This window comes from Drosophila kikkawai, chromosome 3L (genome assembly GCF_030179895.1).
Source record: "Drosophila kikkawai strain 14028-0561.14 chromosome 3L, DkikHiC1v2, whole genome shotgun sequence".
In the NCBI taxonomy this organism is placed as follows: domain Eukaryota; kingdom Metazoa; phylum Arthropoda; class Insecta; order Diptera; family Drosophilidae; genus Drosophila; species Drosophila kikkawai.
The window spans coordinates 10,772,490-10,791,474 of NC_091730.1; the positions used below are offsets into that span (position 1 = coordinate 10,772,490).

An 18,985-nucleotide genomic window follows, 5' to 3' on the forward strand; every position below is an offset into this window, starting at 1 on the left:
ACTTTGCATATAGTCTTCTATATGCTCTCACTGCTATATATGTCGGAACTGGCCGGATCGGACGACTATATCATATAGCTGCCATACAAATGTTCGATAAATTTTTAGAAAAAAAATTATAACTTGGCTGTTTTTCAACATATGTGCACTATTTTTGACATATGATCATTTTATATTATTTCTGAATTTTGGTAAAAATTTTATGAAAATCGGACGACTATATCATATAGCTGCCATAGGAACGATCAGGAAATTAATAGAAAAAAAATTATAACTTCGTTGTTTTTCAAACTATTTTTTTCTACTCTGGGATATAAGCTTATTTTATTAGTTCAGAATTTTGGTATAAATTTTATGAAAATCGGACAACTATATCATATAGCTGCCATATAAACCGATCGGTAGGTGTAGGGAAAATGTAAAACTGGGAATGTAAAACTGTAACTGTCAAACTCTCAACATAATAAGTATAGGTAAAATGCAATGAAATAATATCTGCAAGGGTATACAAACTTCGGCGTGCCGAAGTTAGCTTCCTTTCTTGTTTAAAAGTGATAAACAGGGGATACTCTTTAGAATTATCTTTTAAAGTTATTATGTTTACAAATGTAATCTGGTTATTGTTTTAAGTAATTCAAGCTTAAATGGATCTTAACTTCTTAAAGCCTAGGATCTCTTATGCTAAATTTTAAAAATTGTATTCTTAAAGAGTTTACTAATCAAACATACTGTTAATTTAGGGAAATGATTGTTTCCATTTAGAAACTTTTACAGGTGGCAAGAAAGGTTCCAACAACCTCTAGGTATATTTTATTTATTTTTAAGCTCTTCAGATTTTATTTTTTATAAAGAATATAAAACTTACCACAAGCCCTGGGGGAGGGTATCCATGGCAAGGTCTGCCCAATGCTCTTTCCCACCAGTCAGCACCGTGGTAGGATCTGGGAGCCGGGTCATGGAGCTGCGGGGTCATCGGGGGCTGAGCTGGGGGCCCCACAATAATAACAAAACGCAAACAACAAAAGCGCTTAAATGAAACAAAGCCCGCGGACAATGGGTGCGCATTATTTTCTAATTTATCGGCATTGTCTGGGTTGGAAGCCCCTCGCTTGGGATCGGATCGTCGGCTCTGTGGGGATGGGATTGGTTCGGGGCTTGTTCGATTTTCTGTTTTGATTTGGCCTTTTTCTCGGCCCGAAAAGCTCATTGTTGTTGCTTGTTTTCATTATTGATTTAAACAAATCGAACAGCAAGTGAAGAGCGGTATTAATGCGGTTTTAATGAAGTAATAAACAACAGCGACGAGTCATCGCGATTTCTTTTGGACCAAAATCGGACCCAAGATTAGAGCCGTAATTAGTTGTAATCTCGCAGAACCCATCGCTCGGACAATCCCTGCAATTAATTGCATTTTGTCATTACAAATTATAGAATAGCAACGCGAGTCTCAAATAAAAAACTAGGCAGATAATCATTTGCTGGTTGCAGTTTGGCACGCAATTTGATTTGGCCCAGCATTGGGTTGGGTTTTGGGAATGGGTTTGGGTTTGGGATTGCCCAGTTCTGGCGTTGGGTTGGGCCAAACACTTTCGCCCAGAGCCGACTCCATTCTCTCTGGCGGTTTGTGTGACAAATGTTACGTTCCAATAATTATGTAAAGAGCCAAACGGAAGGTTTGGCCAGTCGAGTGACCCAGTTTACTTTGGTCATTTATGTCGAACTACCGATTTCCATGAATGGATGTTTTTGGCTTGCAAAACGGAATCTAGATAAGTTTCGATTTATAGGTTTAAAGTGTGAGAAATCGTACAAAAAACTGTACATAAAATCCAGAGTCTAAATATTTTCTGGATTGCTTTTCGATATTTATATAAAATAGTTAACTTTAAGACAAGATTTTGCTTTAATTCCAAAAGTATATACCAAGGGTAGGGGTTTTTAAGTCCAAGTCTCATTTATTCTAATAATAATTTAATATAATTTCGAAATTTAAGAACAGTCATATTTCTTCAAAATATTTATATAAATATTTCAGTGTTTACAGTGTTCACCTGATTATAATCACATGATTCAACAACCTTCATTATACCTTGCTAATGGTTATAAATAGCAGCTCCCTTTGTTTACCACCACCAACAAATTAATAAATTTCATAAGAATATTGTATTGCTTCGCTAAATAAAATTCAATTAACAATCAAATTCAATTTAAACAATAAATGTTTAAAATTCAAATGAGCAGTATAAGGATTCCCCCCTGAAGAGTCCCAAAAAAGGATTCAAATATTTGTTCAGACTTTGTACTCCTGTCACCGAACCCTGTTATTACCAGGAAACGGGAAGCTGTCTCCCCAGAGGCCAAACACAGTCGCGACAAAACCAATTGACAGAATCCTGTCGAGCCTTGGCGACTTGGACCAATGTTAATTACAGAGATGACTGAACCGTCAGACAAAAAGCGAAGCGACAAATTCCAGTTAATAGTCGAGAAGAGAACAACGCTGTCCGCGTATGTACAAATCAATTAACAATAGTTTGTGATGGGACCCAGCTCACGACTCCTACAAGGGCCAACTACTGTGTGGATCTGTCTGATATAAGCCATACCATATTATTTGACTTGACTGCCGGCCACTAAACGATGGCAAACAGAGGAGCAACAGGCCCGATTGGCTGCCAATCGACTGTGGAAGCGTCAACTGGATCTTGCAACTGCAGTTCAGAGATTTGATACCGATTGAATTTTGAGAAGAAGGGTATATAGTATTGATAGAGGAAATGTAACATATATTTTATGACAAGTTCTTTATTTTTTCGAATTTTCCTAATCCACTTTTCACTCAAATAAAAATGCTACAAGATATATATAATCTTATATGATCCTATAAGTTTATCATTAAACAATAATATTAACAATATTCTTGATATATTTTAGCACAAACTTGGCTTAGTTTATAAAGAAATATCCCCACTTTTAACTCTAAATTTATTTAAAAATAAAACCCTACTGGGTATCCACACAGTCGATCCCTTTCTCCCCATTATTATAAGACATTCTCTGCTCTTATATGCAAATGAGCCCCTACAATGGGAGTAGTTTCGATCTGTTTGTTTTGGGCCATTTGTAGTTTGACTTTGTAATTCGTAGCTCCGCTTAACACTCGATTGGTTTTGTTGTTTAGCACGAGTGCCCCGATCATGGCTACCTATGGTCCAGAAACCCTCGACACCCCACTCCAGGCAGCTGCCTCCTGGGTGCCCCTGTTCGATATCATTAGGGTTCATTATGTTCAATGTCCAGGGGAAAAGGTGTTCTGTTCTCCGCTGCATTTCGTTTGATTTGGCATGTTTATTGTTTGATTTTGTTTTTGTTTACGCTCGATACCATTGCGAATTCTATGGCGCAAACTCTGTTGCGAACATAATTACGTTAATTCTTTGTGCCCATCATCATCGTCGTAGTCGTCGGGCATATGAGGGTAGCAGCGGATCCGATATCGCTATAGGCTCTCCCCAAGTATATATATTTTGTTTGATTTATGATGTGACGGAAGTGTAGTGTTTCGGAATTTATTAGACAAAACATTGAGTCTGTCCGGTCTCGGGTTACGCAACATCAGAGGGATCTCCGAATTTCTGATGTCCAATGAAATGCACATTCTGCACTTTGAAAAAATCTTTAATAAAATAAATAAAATAGTATAAGACAGAACTATATAATATTTTTAAGAATTAAATATTAATGCACAAGTTTTTGATTGATTCTTGTAAATATAAATTTGGTTTCTTTGAAAAATATGTTCCACAAGATACATTTTTTATACCTATAATATTTATATACTATAATTTTAATCAGAAGCTTGAAAAGCGGCAAAGTAGTCATTTCCGACCCCATAAATCATATATATTATTGATCAGCATTAACAGGCGAATCTTTCTGTCTATATTCCAAAGAAACAAAATTTTTTTTCATTTTTCTGAAATTTTGATAAGGGGTTACATCATTAAAATTCTCAAAAATCTTCAAAAATTTTAATTTCTTAAAATTTTAAATTCAGAATGCAGATTTGTTAACCTGGAAAAATCAAACATTAAAAAGCTTTCCGAATTGAATTTGATGAATTTTTGGCTTAGTTATGATCGATTTTTGATTAGAATCATAGATCCTGTGGCTTTCCCAAGTTATTTTCCTTTCTTATTATATTTCCTTTAAGAAATATATTCTTTAAATTAAAGTCAAATTTCTTTTAGTGCACTGCATCTACTGGTAGCTGAAAAACTTGTACAAAAGGACTCGAAACTGTCACAAAAAGGAGCAGCGGCCTGGCAAGGAGCAGCCATTCGGCAACTGCTGTCACAGACGAAAAAGGCTTTGATATGGCATCGTATTCAATCGAGTGGGACTTGCATGCGAAAAAATTGAGAGAAATGCAAACTTTTGGCGAGACATTTTTCGCCGAATTCATATACGAAATATGAATACTGTGGGTGGGTATAGTCATGGTCAAAATGATAGTGTTGAAGATTAATATCTTGGATTTTATAGATAAAAGTATGGACTAATATAATTGAGATTTCAAATTAGCCTTTCCAAGAAGAAGTTTATATAAAATTGACAGTTTCCTATGCTTTGATTTTATAGATAAAACTGAAAATGGGAGTAACAATATAAATGTATTTCTATCTCCAACATTAAAAATTTACAATTATTTACAAAATCTATCTTTCATAAATTTAGGGAATTGAAAATTCCATTCAAGTATTTTTATTTAGACCTATATTTTCAAGACTCACTGTAAATATAAGCCTGTATCTGTGACATAAAGGATTGTGGCTTATTGGGGCGTGTAAACCAATTAGCGGACGCTGAAATTGTTACTATGGCAAAGGCTATACAACACAAATTTTAATTTGACGAAAAACGAATGGATTTCAATGGCAATAATATGCCCAATATATAAGGGTAAATGTATTTTTTTACAAAGCTTTAAGGATACAATTATTTAATTTAATAAACGAGACAAATAGATTTTTGTATCTATTAAATTTAGTTAGGAGTTCTAAAGGAACGGTAAGTTAACAAAACTGTAGGTCAGCTAACGTATTTTTTATTTCAAATATATTTCTTTAGTTCTTATTTGATTTCTGCACCTGTACTAAGTTTAATCACGATTTGGCTTTCAAATAATCTACAATTTTTGTATATTCTAAATATTGGCTTAATCCACTGACGAAAGTAAACGAAAACAGATGCTCTAACTTTAAAGGAAATTCCAGTTTAAACTAGTGCTAGTAGAAAATACACATTTTAAGCGATTAAAAGTAACAATATAACGTTTATTATTATTTAAGCAGGCTTTGTAAATAAATTTTTGGAAAAACCGTGGTGTGTTTTACTCTTATTCCACATTTTCAAGCCTCCTTTTTGATTGTATAAAACATAGAAACAGTTTCCCATTACCTTTAACAAATTTCTTTAAAATCCATTGTAAAAGCTCATTTGCAGTATATTTATTGTATTTTTATTTTTTGCGATAACTGGCTCAAAGTGGTTATTGGGTTAACTTCTGTAGAGACTTCAGCTTCTGTTGGTAGTATTACGCAATGAGGCGGGTAAACAGATAAAAAAATGGGTAACTGCGTCACTCTATTGGAATGGAATGGAGCAGCAACTGGCGATTGCACAGGTGTGTCTATATCGGTGTATCCAGCAAAGGTGTATGGCTTACAGTGCGGATCGATGAGGGTTTTTGTTCTCGAGGTCCGCCTGTTGCCGCTGTTACGCATTTCCACGGGTCAAAAATAAAAAGAGATAAATAATAGAAAAGAAGTACAATTAAATCGAAACAATTGCAATTACAAAACAAGTTGCCATTGTCTGTTCCATGATCGCTATTTGTGTTTGTTTCATTTCTGTATTTGTTCCATTCGACGCTGTTCTATTGCTCAAATGGTGCGAAAACTGCGCTTCCAGTTCTATGTTTTCCACCTTTGTGCTCCGATTCTTTATGTTTTTTTTTAACCCCTAGCCAAGTATAGCCTTAATAAATTTATTTACACTTTGTTGCGTTTTTATTTCGGTTTTTTGATTTGGGGCGCGAGTCGTTTGTTCGAGGATGATTTCCGGAATCCGGCTCTTCACTGCAACCCCTAATTGCCGGCCACTTGAGAGAGAGCAGAGCTCAGTCCGGGGTTCCAGCTGCACTTATCTGGGCCGGGCCATCAGTTGCTCGGCTGCTCAAGCTAATTCCAAGGGTTTATCGCGGTGCCTCATCGAAATTATCCAGTGGCCGAAGGGGCGGAGTGTGTTTTAGCTTTTGCGGTATGGTGGCTATAGCACACACACGCCCCGCTAATTGGTAAAATTCTTTTCACACGCGCCCATCGCCTCCTCTAGCCGCTTTCCTAAACGATTAATTTGACTTGTTTATTTGATCAGTGATCTGAATTTCCTGAATGGGCCAGTAGGCATTCGGTTAGTCCCCATTGAGTAGCTGACTTTTTTTCTTCATTCAGAAAATCGCATATTTTTGTGTCTATTTTGGGGATTTGAATTTATTTTCTACATCTTTTGTTGGACTTTTTGTGTGGTACCTTTTGTGGTGTGTTACCAAAAGCGCTAATTTCTGGTCAACTTCTTTTGTTAACATAGATGGGAGCTATGAATTTGTTTAGTCACATAATTGATTGGGGTGCTGGGGATGCTTTACATTTAGGCCTGAGGGTCTCTTAATGAAATATTCATATATATATATTCATTTTTGCAAAATATAAATGGTATTCTTAAAGTATAACCATGATATTTCATATCAGCATTAATCATTGATTGTATATTTAATTTCTTTTGATATATAAATCTAAAAGCCTCTCCATAGATTTTTTGATTTTAACAGAATTCAATTTCAATTAGATTTCCTTTTCCGGAAACGTGCTCAATTATTAAATTTTCCCCGTTTCCTAAAACCCTTCTATTAACATCTATTTAACATTTTATTATTCCCTCGCTAAGAGCATGCCAAATTCGATTTGTTTAAAATATTCCATAGCTCAGTCGATCATCACTTCCCAATTGTTATTGCCGATTGTTGCATTTAAAATTTTCCATATTGTGTTGGCCAACGATTGTGTTTGATATTATGACGATCGTAATTTGCGTTGCCAATTAGCGTTGCTTTTGGCCCAAAATGCCTTCGAATCGATGGCGACAGTTCCCTATTGTGGCTGATAGATAATTGTACAAAGTGTTTTCTTGGGCAACTATTTTCCAACTAAGACTGGGACACCTGGTTTAAGGAGCTGCGAACTTTCATCTTTCAGCTAAACTCGGGTGTTCCCAATGCATTTTGGAAGTCTGGCCGGAAAATCTGTTCCCATAGGCAGCCGCTGGCTCAAGTGGGCGGCTTCGTCTGCGGCCCACTTCAGCTTCAGTATTCGCACAATGAAAATGTTTTGCCCCGGTTTTCCACCCCGCCTTTTCCAAACGCTGCCACGAAAATCGCTCGCCCATTAGAGCATGTTTAATGTTATTTATTCATTAGGCTCAAGTGTGCGCGAAAAATAACAATTATAAAAAAATGAAAAGGAAACTCACCATTTTTTCGGTTCGCATACACAAAAAAAAAAGTACAAATCCGGGCCGGGGTCAGATTTCCCGAAAAACGATAATTGAGAGGCCAAGTGAAGTCGAGGCTGTGAAAACAGGAGTGCTTATCACAGAGGCGGGGGTGGGTTTTTTTTAGGAGGGTATCATAAGTAGAATGGCTAACAGGAAAACGTTTTAATTAGGAGATAATTAAAGAAAGTATTTAAAATTAAACTACTTTTTTGGTTATAATGTGAAAAATGTTTTAATATATCATTATTAAAAGCTAATTAGCTATTTTTATTTTAACAATAAAATGTCTTATATATTTTTATACTTTAAAGATATACTACCAAACCAAAGCTAAATATTTTCCTTCAAAATTTCGCCTAATTTATATCAAACCCCCCTCAAAACTACACCCCTGGCACAGTCGCCTCTCTTCTTTATCCACTAACATATTTTTCGCATTTCGTTGCTGCAACAGTATTGAGACCAGAGGGAAGGGGCGGCCGAGGGGGTGAATTGCGGGATGTGAATTTCTATAAAGATTCTGTGGTGTTTTTTTCATGGACTGCGGCTGAAAAGTCCTTGAAAACTTGAAGGGGGGCAGCTGTGGCAGGCACAATTAGACAGACAATTGGGCTTACTCAATCGGTTAAGCTATAGGAACGTATTTAAGGGTAACATAAGGCTTTATTGTTGTCAAATGGATACAAAAAATAAGTTATTTTTACTGAGTATATTTTTCCAAAAAAAAACTATGCTTCCTTGGAAACCAAAACACAAGTAAATCTTTATTTTGTTCTACTTATAATAGTTCTTACACATGCTAATCAAAGCCCAGGCTAATGTGGACCTGCCCTAACTTAACTTGCGCCACAGTATTATGCTGAGGTGTTGGCCACAAACCCACACGCAGGAACACAACACTAGCCGACACAGCACACCCATTTTAGCCATTTTAGCTTTGTGACCTTTGACAATTATGTGCCCCTGCGAGCGGAAAACAGCCACCAAGATGGCAGGCTCCGGCTTTTTCCACACACACAACATGGCCAGGAACAACTAGCGAGAGTTCCAGCACTTGACGGGCTTTCATTTAATTAGCCACAGCTGACAGTTAGCCAAAGAAAAGAACAACAGCCTCCGGAATGGTGGGAGTTGCAGTTGACACATGTGACTTTGGGCTGCGACTTAACCCAACTTGACTTGACTTCTCTCGAGTTGCCGTCGGCAATATTTCTGCACCAGAGTGTTAAGGCTGGTGGGGTTTTCGAGATTGCGGAGTTGAGTTTGCCATTTTCGCCCACTTGAATTGGCAGGCGACCAGCTGGCAGGGCAAAATCGCAACCTTCGACACAAAACCTCAAACCAAGTTCATGGGTGCACTGGAGAAAATAACCCCCTCATTTTCTGATATATAAAAAAAAAAAGATAAATAAAATAAAATATATTTTGAGATGAAATTTAAAGCTCATTTAATTTACTAAACATTCTGTTTTAAAAAAGCATTGAAAACTTTCAGAAAATATAATAATTTACTTTCGAAAGTTAAAAGCAACTGTGTAGTATTATTATGTTATCATTTTTATGATGTTATTTTTATGGTTCTGGTTAGAGAGTTCCAAAACTTGTTCACGTATCCTTTATAGTTTAATAATACTCCTATAAATACATTTAAATAATTAGCTTGACATTGTACATTTCGAATCTAGATTTATAATAAATTTCACCCTTTAAACACATTTTCTCCAAGTGTATCATTGCGGTTCCGGAACGGGCCAAAGCACTTGACGCTGCTTCAATGGCTACAAAATGCAATACATAATGACATTTCACTTTGCAATTACAATATTATATTGCGCGGGCATTAAACGGCTTCAACTCTGCGCCTGAAATGCACTCGAAAACATTTCAAGTGAATGGCTGAGTACAAAAAAACGGAAAACGAAAGAATTATAAATCAAAAATGTTAAAAAATACGAAGAGCCAGTAAAATCAAGAGAGAGAGAGAGAGAGAGTAGGAGAAGGACTATAAAGAGGTGTACTGAGGGCAGTCAAGCATTAAAAATTAATTATGAATTTCTGAAATATTCTCCTAAAGGAATTTCTATGATTTATGGAGTAGGTAAGAGGAGTCATAAATTTGACTTATTGAAGATGTAACCTCTGTGGTTCCTGGAGAGGAAAACACACCCCATTACCAGCCCATTTTCCATATACATACATATACCACTTACTGGAAAATTTCTCTTGAAGGCGCCAAATGTTTTGGCAAACAAAGCGTAAATTATGAAAATTATGAATTGCCCTCGGCATAACCATGGATATAAACCATTTTTATGGCTCACACATAGATCGGAGTCTACCCGTTTAGGATTGTGTTTGTGTCTCGCCGTCCGATTGTCTCCTCTGGCCAATGACATCTTTATTAGTTTCCACAACACTGCATCGGCGAGAATCGACGAAGAAAAAAAAAAATGTCAAAAATATTTATAATGAATTATGATGAATTGCCTTTCGTTCTCAGCGAAATCAGAAGCAAAGAAAAAATCCCGACTTGAGGCCAAGCCAGGCAACAACAATGCAGCCATAACAAAAGCCAATTAAAAATCAGATTTTAGGTTGATTAACAGAATACTCTATGGAGGGAGGATTAAAAATATTAATGATATATTATTATCTTAACTAATAATTCTTAAGAATTTAATTTCAGATTTTAATCTTAAGAAATTCGTAAGGTCTTACCTTAACTATTAATTCTATAGAATTCATTTGATTTAGATTTTAATCTTAAGAAATTCGTAAGGTCTTGGTTATTTGCAAGTTGTTCTGTGGGACTTGTAATTTGTTAACAGATTAACCTTGAAAGTATTATATTATTTCTTTTATTTTAACAAGAAACTAGTTTTATGTTTAGTAATATTTACTTTGAAGTTAAGTCCCTTCAAGCTTCTTCTCAAAAGGAATATACCTCAGTGAAAGAGTATTTATATAGTCCCATTTTGAGGCACCCTCACGGGATGACTCAAGGATTGTCTTGGAGCTGAAAGCCTTAAGCCAAAAGTAATATCAGATCGCGGAACCGCCTGCTGTGCTTTAGCTTGGGGATCAGCCCGGTAGCCGCCTGGTCAGTAGCGAAATATAGTTTCATATATTCTTTCTGCGACGGCCATTTTGGTATCTCGATTGTGTGCCCTGACATGCTCAGTGACATTTGAAAGCGCTTTAAGGCCCCCAGTATATTCGAATAGCTTTTGACATTAATTGTTTAGGTTCCTTAGCCCTTGACAATTCGAAATTCATTTCAGATCGATGCCATAACAATTGCGTCAAATTAAAAAGTGAGCCAAGTTTGGGGCTCGGACACCGCCGAATGTCTCTTGTGTATGTGTTTTTTGTTCGGATATTTTTTGTGTCTTCAAGTGGCACGTGCTTTTGTGATCGGTGAAACCGTTGCTCGCATTTGTTTAGAGAAAGGTTTCTTTTTGAAAACCAATCTTATAATATACATAACAGACTGTGACAATGCAACCGAATGCTTTGGAGATTGATTGGGCCCTGAAAGTGGGCCCTTATTTACGGATAGATTAATGTTAAGAGCTGGCTTCAAAGGCGGATGGATTAAGGTCACAGGAACAACTTGTGTCAATGTGCCAGTTTTTCCCAAGTTAATCCCTAAAATCATTAGCATTAATTAGCCAACACAACTGACCCGCAAATGAAAGATAGAGAATAAACCGAGGTTTCCCTGCGCTATCCTGGTGACCATTCACTAAATGCTGGTAGTGAGATCATCAATAAACTGATTGAAACCATGCTAATGACAATGATTTTTTGCCATTGAATTTGATTCCATTTTTTCCTTACATCTGACAATATTGCAGATGCGGGAGAAAACGGCAGGGAAAGGGAGTGATCGTTCGCTGACCGTTAAAAAAAACGAAACCAAATCGATCGATTTGTAACGTTCGAAATGAATTTTTATGGGACTTGCCGCGCCCCTTTTGGCTGCATAAATTTTCGGAGGCGAAGAAAAAATGTATATATATTTTTTTTGAACCGAAAAAGGTAGCGAGAGCACCGGCAATAAAATTAACATCTTTGACACTAAGCTCTGATTTACTTTTGTTTTAATGTCGCGGGCTCCTTTTGTTCACGTGGCCCGAACTTGATTTTTATATGATCCGATCGCCGCTGAACCTAACACGCCTACCTGTCTTGATTCGAATCGGATTTACATAAGGCATAAAATTGGAAAATATCTCTTTAGTTGGGGTCGAGAGGAGCCGCCTTGATTGGCCAAGTTGGAGCTGGAAAACTAGCCGTAATCTGTTTAGTAAAGTGGATCTCTGTGACAACTGTGTTAAGATGATTTTGAACAAATATGCTTAAGTTTCATTGGATTATCTGATTTAAATAGATTTGCGATTGTAATCATTATCATGGATATTTATTTTTAAGGGATAATCTCATGACCTTAGACTTTGGAAAAGGTTTAATGAATGTCTATAAATTTAATAAAGGTTGGTAAATAAGTCAATAAAAATTGTAATTAATTTTAAATTAAAACAAGAGTTGGTAAAAATATAGCTTAAATGTCTTGATTATATTTACAAAACTCCAATTAAGGAACTCTTAGCTTTAAGCCTCTGATATAAGTGACCAATCAGAACAAAGATGAACCCCTTTTCGAGGAGGTAGACATCACTAAAGAAAACACGGCAAATCCTTGTTTAACCTTTGCCCCCTGAGCCGGTAGCTATTTAACTTTGGCAAACACATAACATGTCCAAATTTTCGCACCGACAAAAACTTTTCGCACAGACCGGGTTTCCCGGGTTTTGCCCAAGGCAAAGGTACGTCTCAACCCCAAAGAGGAACCAAAGGGAACGGGTTCGACTGGAATTTGCATGTGGCAAGGGGACGTGTTGCTTATAATCTTCACGCAGTCCCCGGGATCGGGGATAATGGAACATTGATTATTATTTTGATACCACCACTCAAAAGTCTTGCAAATTAAGTACGCATTTATCTCAAGTAATTTGGGTTCAAATGTGCCGCAACTGCGGTCAAATTGTTCCACATACTTTGTGCGTTCTCAGACGAAAGCTTGATGACGTTAAATGTATCTACAAGATACTTTTGCCGGCCAAACTGGCTGCCATCATACGGCCACTTTGGTCCTTTTGCTCCTGCGGTCCTTTGGGCGAGTCGCCAAATGCTCTTCCTGTAGCAAATGGGCCGTCATTGGGTTCGGTTCGGCTTTGGTTCCTATGATAAATGGTTTTTTTTTTCAGCAGAAACATCGCAAAAAGTATCAACATTTTTTCTGTATTTTTCTCTCTTTGATTTTATGCTGGTTGAGGGTTGTCACTGTCGCTGGGACTGATACAATTTGGGATTTCGTGTTAATTACTCTTCTATTATGTTTATGGGGTGGAACCGGAAGTTTGGTTTTGGCAGTAAGGGGCTTTTTAATGGGGGAAAATGGAGAAGGGTTGGCCACAATGGCTTGTGTAGTTTTCTTTTTCTTACTTATTTCTTGTTAAGATGCTTAGAAATATAACTGTTTCACTTTTTTCAGTAATGAATACGTAGTTCCTATTTTATATCCTGAATTTTAACTAGTGAAAAATGATTTCCATTGCGCTAAATATTCTGATATCCTGTTGGTGTCCAGCTTTATTCCCATAAATCTGCCCCGCAGTTCGTCCAGGTGGCAATTATTCAATTAGTGCGGCGAGTGACGCGTAAAAATAACGCGTTCTAAGCCCCACAGCATCAACGCAAAGGTAAACAAAGGTCAGCCAAGAGGATGAGACGCGGTGTGGCAGGAGGACTTATCCTCTCCAGAGCACATTGAACGTGGGGGTCCCTTAATTGCGTCGGAATCATACGCTTATGCATGGTAGCCGACATTGGCAAATGTTTCCACATGCTTTGGCATTTCCGCTTCCGCTTGGCGCCACCTCGCATCACTCTCTCAGCGGAGTCGTCCTGCTGCCAAATCGTTTTCAGAACTCAAGTGGCGTAAATTAATTACAGCACCGCATGTGTGGGGCCTTCCTGATATATCTGCCTTTATGGCATTTGTTTTCCTCCCAGCCAACATTCTGTTGCCAAGGCCTTCTAATTGCTCTAAATGCTCAGTGGGCTTCGTTTCGTTTTTCATATCGGGTTTGCCGAGGTGCCAGGCATTGTTTGAACAAAAATTTAAAGAATTGTTTTGGTTCAGAGAAATCATGGCGAATTATTTTAATTGCAAATCCGAGACGAAGAGGATGATATAATTAAATGATGCTAAGTAAATTATGGTTTCTGGGAGGCAAAATAAAGTCTTTAAAAGAAAGAAGCCAACAAGATTTAACACTTTCTTTTTAATTAATTAATTTGAATTATCTTTTGTATGAAAACTTCCTAACATTTTAATACAAAAAACATTTCGTGAATTGCCTAATGAATTCTGAAAAAACCAAGGCTTTTAATATACTTTTGTAGATCCTTTTAGAGGTTATTAAAAGTATTCCTTCAATAATATATATAATACATTAAATGAAATGAATTATATTAATAGGTTTAAATAAAATGTCTTTGTTACTATTTAATTTCCATTATAGTTTAATAAAAGGACACTAGTTTATTTTAAATGGTTTTAGTGATATTTTCCTTTGATCACCTTACCCTCCAATGCTCCCTATTATTAACCAAGATAATGAAATCTTTATAATGACCTGTAAGGACTCTGAACATCTGGCCAGCGTGCACAAGTGGCTTAGAATGAAGGTACCATATTCCTTGGTCTATTTTGAAGCACGCTTACCACTAAACGTTGTCCTTTGTCTCTTTGCTACCGAGTGAGGACCTCCCAATATGACTTTCTGCGGTCTCTTTCTCCTCCTTTCTACTTGTGAATTTACTCTTGACAAAAAGACAATTCTTTAACGCAAAATTAAAATTTTAAATACGCAATTGTCCTTTTTGTGTGATTGTCCTGCCGATGCCGATCCACTGTCTCTATTCCATAGCCTTTTGAAGCGAACCGCGCAGCACAAAACAAGCAAACAATCGACAATGACAATTGTGTCCTGGGCCGGGGGTTCTCAGTTGCGTCTCTCAGAAAATTAGCATTTTTCGTTCAAGTTGCGCCGTGCCTGGGCCCATTCCCTAGAAGTAGGGCCATAAGCAGCAGAAGGAACTGAGTCTGAGACCCACCGCAAGGCTGAAATGAGACTCGTAAAACTCTGCAACGAGACGAGAGTGAGGGCAATAAAAGTAAACCAGCTTGAGAATCGCGTGCCTTGCAGCAATATTTGCATTGCCTTCCTCGGCCAGCCATCACCATCACCAATGGCCAGGGCTAACTGTTGCGAGGTGTGATTTATAACGTTTGTAAAAATATGACAGACTTGTCGTATAAATTTTCATATTGTTAGCAGCAGTGCAAAAAATGCCACCAAAAGCATCTCCTCCGAGCACCTTTTGTGAGCTCCCCCTTTCTGGTTGTTTTTTTGTAGCCTTCCTCCTTTGAATTCTCAATTCCCGATCAGCCTGGCCGTTGGGGTCACCAGCTCTTTGTCCGCTTTACCGGCTGCACGTGCTCTCCCCGTTGGGTAATAAAGCATTCCTCATTGTTTCTCCTCAACGCCAAGTGGCCCAAACAGAATGGGTCCATAAAATATACCACATAAATATTCCAGCTTAGATATTAATATTACATTGGCCACAAGAGCTAGGGAAGTCGAAGCCTTTTAGTTGGCAACACCTTTAACAGAAGCTGAAATTAGTTTTCCCTCAAGCTAAGACTAAAGTGTACATGTTTCATGTAAATTTGGTTATTAACTTTAACATAGAAGTGACTCTTCAGTGACTTTTTCATGTTTACCAAAGACCTAAGGGGGATATGAAGGAAAATGTATAATAAAAAGAGTCTTAATCAAAGTTTTTCCTTCACAAAGCAGTAGGTTATTTATTATTTATTATTCTTAAATATTTATTCATATATCTATAATTATCTTGGAGAAATCTTTGCATTTATATCTTTAGTTCATAACAGAGAAAGGAAATCGTAATAACTTATCCCAACTTCGATTAGTTCTGGCACTCAGAGCAAGCCTGATGACAAGCGGAAACACAGCCCACCCACTTCAGCCTTCCGCCATAAAATCAGCTATCCCTGGCAGGCCCGACGTCCTTGACCACCTCGTGTGATCACCGATCAGCAGTCAGTGCTTCGTGTAGGAGTGACGGCAAGGCGTTTTCGGTGACCTAAAGTTATTAGGCAAAGAGTGTGACCTTTATGACGGCTAGGACTTAAGGCCCGCGGCCTTTTCGGGACCATGTGAGATCAGCGATTTGATCCTAAGTAGAAACAGACGCGAGAGTCGCGCGATCTGTTGTGGGTATTTCCATTTTTTTTCTCGGGTGGGTGGGAAGGTCGCGTGTCCGCAGACAAAAGCTAAATGCCTGGCCCATTCCATTGTCGGGCTAATGCTAATGCCTTTCGGCCAGGTTCCCTGGCTGTTTGGCCTTATTAGTGTGTGCCGTTTTATTGAGTAAGGAAATTCCGAAATTAACCCAATCCCAACTTCCGAGAAGGCGAACGATTAGCGCTCGTCTCTCGGTCTCTGTGAAAATTCTGCGGAAATTTCACACGTCCTTGCGAGGGCGGGGATCAAGGCTGGGCTGTATAGATGGATCAGATTTGGCGATATACAGATGGCTAAGTGTATCCGATATTTGATACTTGATTGCGTAATCTCTGAACTCCTAAGTCCCCACCCCGTCGGCCGAATAATAATGTATCCTGACATATTAGACAATCCCGGATACAAAAGGTAAAAACGCAATACAAAAACATTAGGAAACAATTGAAAATGTTGAAACATAAATCCCCCAACCCCCTCCGCCGGCCACTCGAGACTTTGTGGATATCCTTGTGTATCCTGCGCAATATGTGTATGTTGTTGTTACTCGTTATTGTTGCCGCCTTTCATTATTGTCCGGGGGATGCGCAGGCTAGGAGGGAGCGAGGGAGAGGGCCAGAGTCAGCCTCGCTAAAAATATTTTTTTTTATTTTTCCCGCTTTGTTCGCTTTTCTTATTTTTTGTATTTCATTATTATCCCCGATATTTCCTCCACACTAAATGGGAATTGGAAAGCATTAACGTTTGTATATGGAGCAATAACCAAGTGCGCATTATGACAGCATTTGCCATGGGTTAATTGAGCGACTACTCCAACTTAGAGCACTGCGAGAAATTTCAGGGATTTTTATATTAATATTTTTAAAATCTAGGATATTGTAAAAACCAATTCAAGAAGTCTTTGGTAGGATTTAAGCTGCTAACTTATATTAGTTATAAATATTAAGAGGAACTTGGTAACTATCCTTAAGATTAACCCTTTTCTGGGTCTTAATTCTTTAAATAAATAGCTTTATTTAACCTAAAAAATATTCATAAATATATTTAACATAACTATAACAAATTAAAGGCCTTATATTGTTCACAGTGCACCTTTAAGCAGGCATAACTGTACCTAATCAATCGAGGACTGACACTCATCTAACAATGCCTCTGCTAACACTGTTAAAGGTCGTTCTCCTCACGATGACCGGATGTCCTAGAGCATGGTCCATGCTGATCTAATCTGACATTTGGTAGACAATCAATGCATCGCTGCACAGATTTACCAATAAACAAATTTGCACATGGAATAGATACACGTACTCACGGATGCAGGACCAAAAGATACACAGACATTCTGTGGCGGAGATTAGCGTTTTACGCTCGTTTGAATTTTTATTATACTAAGCTCGGGGATTTGAAACTCGGCATTGTTTGGCAATTGAAGAGGGGTTGTCCTGTCGATTGTTTTCGACAGAGAGAATGAGGGGTTTTTCACTTTTAGGGTCGCAATCGAGAGGGTAACTTGCCGGGTTGATGCGTCAAAATGTAACTGTCAGCAGGGATAGTAAGCTCTGATCTATAAGTGACACCTGAGTTCAGCCCTGAGCTAGTTCAACCCATTTAAAGAATTGTCATGATTCCGAGACACAAATCGTTTAACAAGCCGAGGACGCGAGGCTCACAAGGTGACTCGCACACCAGTTGGTCTCCGGGTCCTGCCAGACAGTTTGTCGCCACTCCAGGGCCCAGACAGAAACCGAATGCACATAAAACATTTAAAAGAAAATAGATTATGCCATGAATGAAATGAAACGAAATGAAATTTCAGAATGATCTCAGCAATTCTTTACTAATCTACGTAGCAGGGCCCATTGTTGGCCCGAACTGCTGATCTTGCCAGACATGCTGGCGACGTCGATCGCCCAACAATGAACCATCGGGTGGCAGGTAGGTTTCCCGACTACTCCCACTCCATAGGCCTCTCTCGAGGAAAGGAAGTCCATGCGGCCCTGGCCATTGTCCACAGATCATAGTTTATGCGTCTGCCACGGATACGATTCGAAGCGATCCCAGTCGATCCCATATACGATCCCATCCGATCCCATTGTTGGCCACACGCTCTTCGTAGAACAGTGTGTGACAAACAGGGGAACAAGGGAGACATTGGGACTCGTTGGAAGACACTGGGAGAAACGACTCCGCCGCGTCTTTCTATTCACATTTCCTCTGTTTCATCTGTTTCTGTTCATATTCTTCCATTATGGGCATTTATTTTGCTGCCTTTATGCCCAATGTGTTGCTGCTTATTAATGTGGAAATGCCTCTCCAAATTGGAGTGTCATTTGGTTTGATAGCCGGGGCCAGAGACAAAAGGATCCACCGTCAATAGGCCAATGCTGGGCGAAGTTGTAAGGGTAGAACCTCGATACACATTTATAGAGAGCTCTATAAAGTCCCCCCCGACCCGTAAAAAGAGTGTGAAAGGAAATATTCAGCTTGATCACAATGGGGCGAATGGTTACAATTCAAAAGACGTTCACTTTATCGAGGTTGACATGCTAAAAGTGCCACTGATTGAAGGGAAACCATGATAATAGAAAACTAATATGAATGTATGGCATTAGTAGTCCTTTGCAGTCTTATTCTCCTTTGCAATCTCCCCTCTCAAATAAGTATTTTATAAAAAGATCCATTTATTTTTCTTAAGTTAACAATTGAAATGCAATAAACAATATCCCGCTCAACCCAGAGAATAGTTAGCAAAATACAATTCTCATGGATATCTGTAAGTGCACTCGAGTCTGAATCCGTAATCCAGTAATATAAATGATACATTATGTCAGATCAAAGAGGAGAGAGACAGGGATACATAGAAAAGAGCAGGAGGCATTTGCCTATGTAAGCCCTGTATACATATATCAAAGAGATCAAGTACGAACACTATGATACCCTGACGCCGACGCGCCAGACAGTCTGTCGCCAGAAGAAAA

General features: G+C 38.2%; 1 long non-coding RNA gene across 1 annotated transcript; it reads right to left on the minus strand.

Moving 5' to 3' along the window:
* Window positions 1-9,173: 9,173 nt before the first annotated feature.
* LOC121502253 (uncharacterized) lies at window positions 9,174-10,827 on the minus strand. The gene is made up of 5 exons (XR_005990897.2): window positions 10,515-10,827; window positions 10,333-10,448; window positions 9,825-10,030; window positions 9,318-9,510; window positions 9,174-9,249 (listed from the first exon to the last, which is right to left on the minus strand). It is a non-coding gene; the product is annotated as an uncharacterized lncRNA (long non-coding RNA).
* Window positions 10,828-18,985: the final 8,158 nt, after the last annotated feature.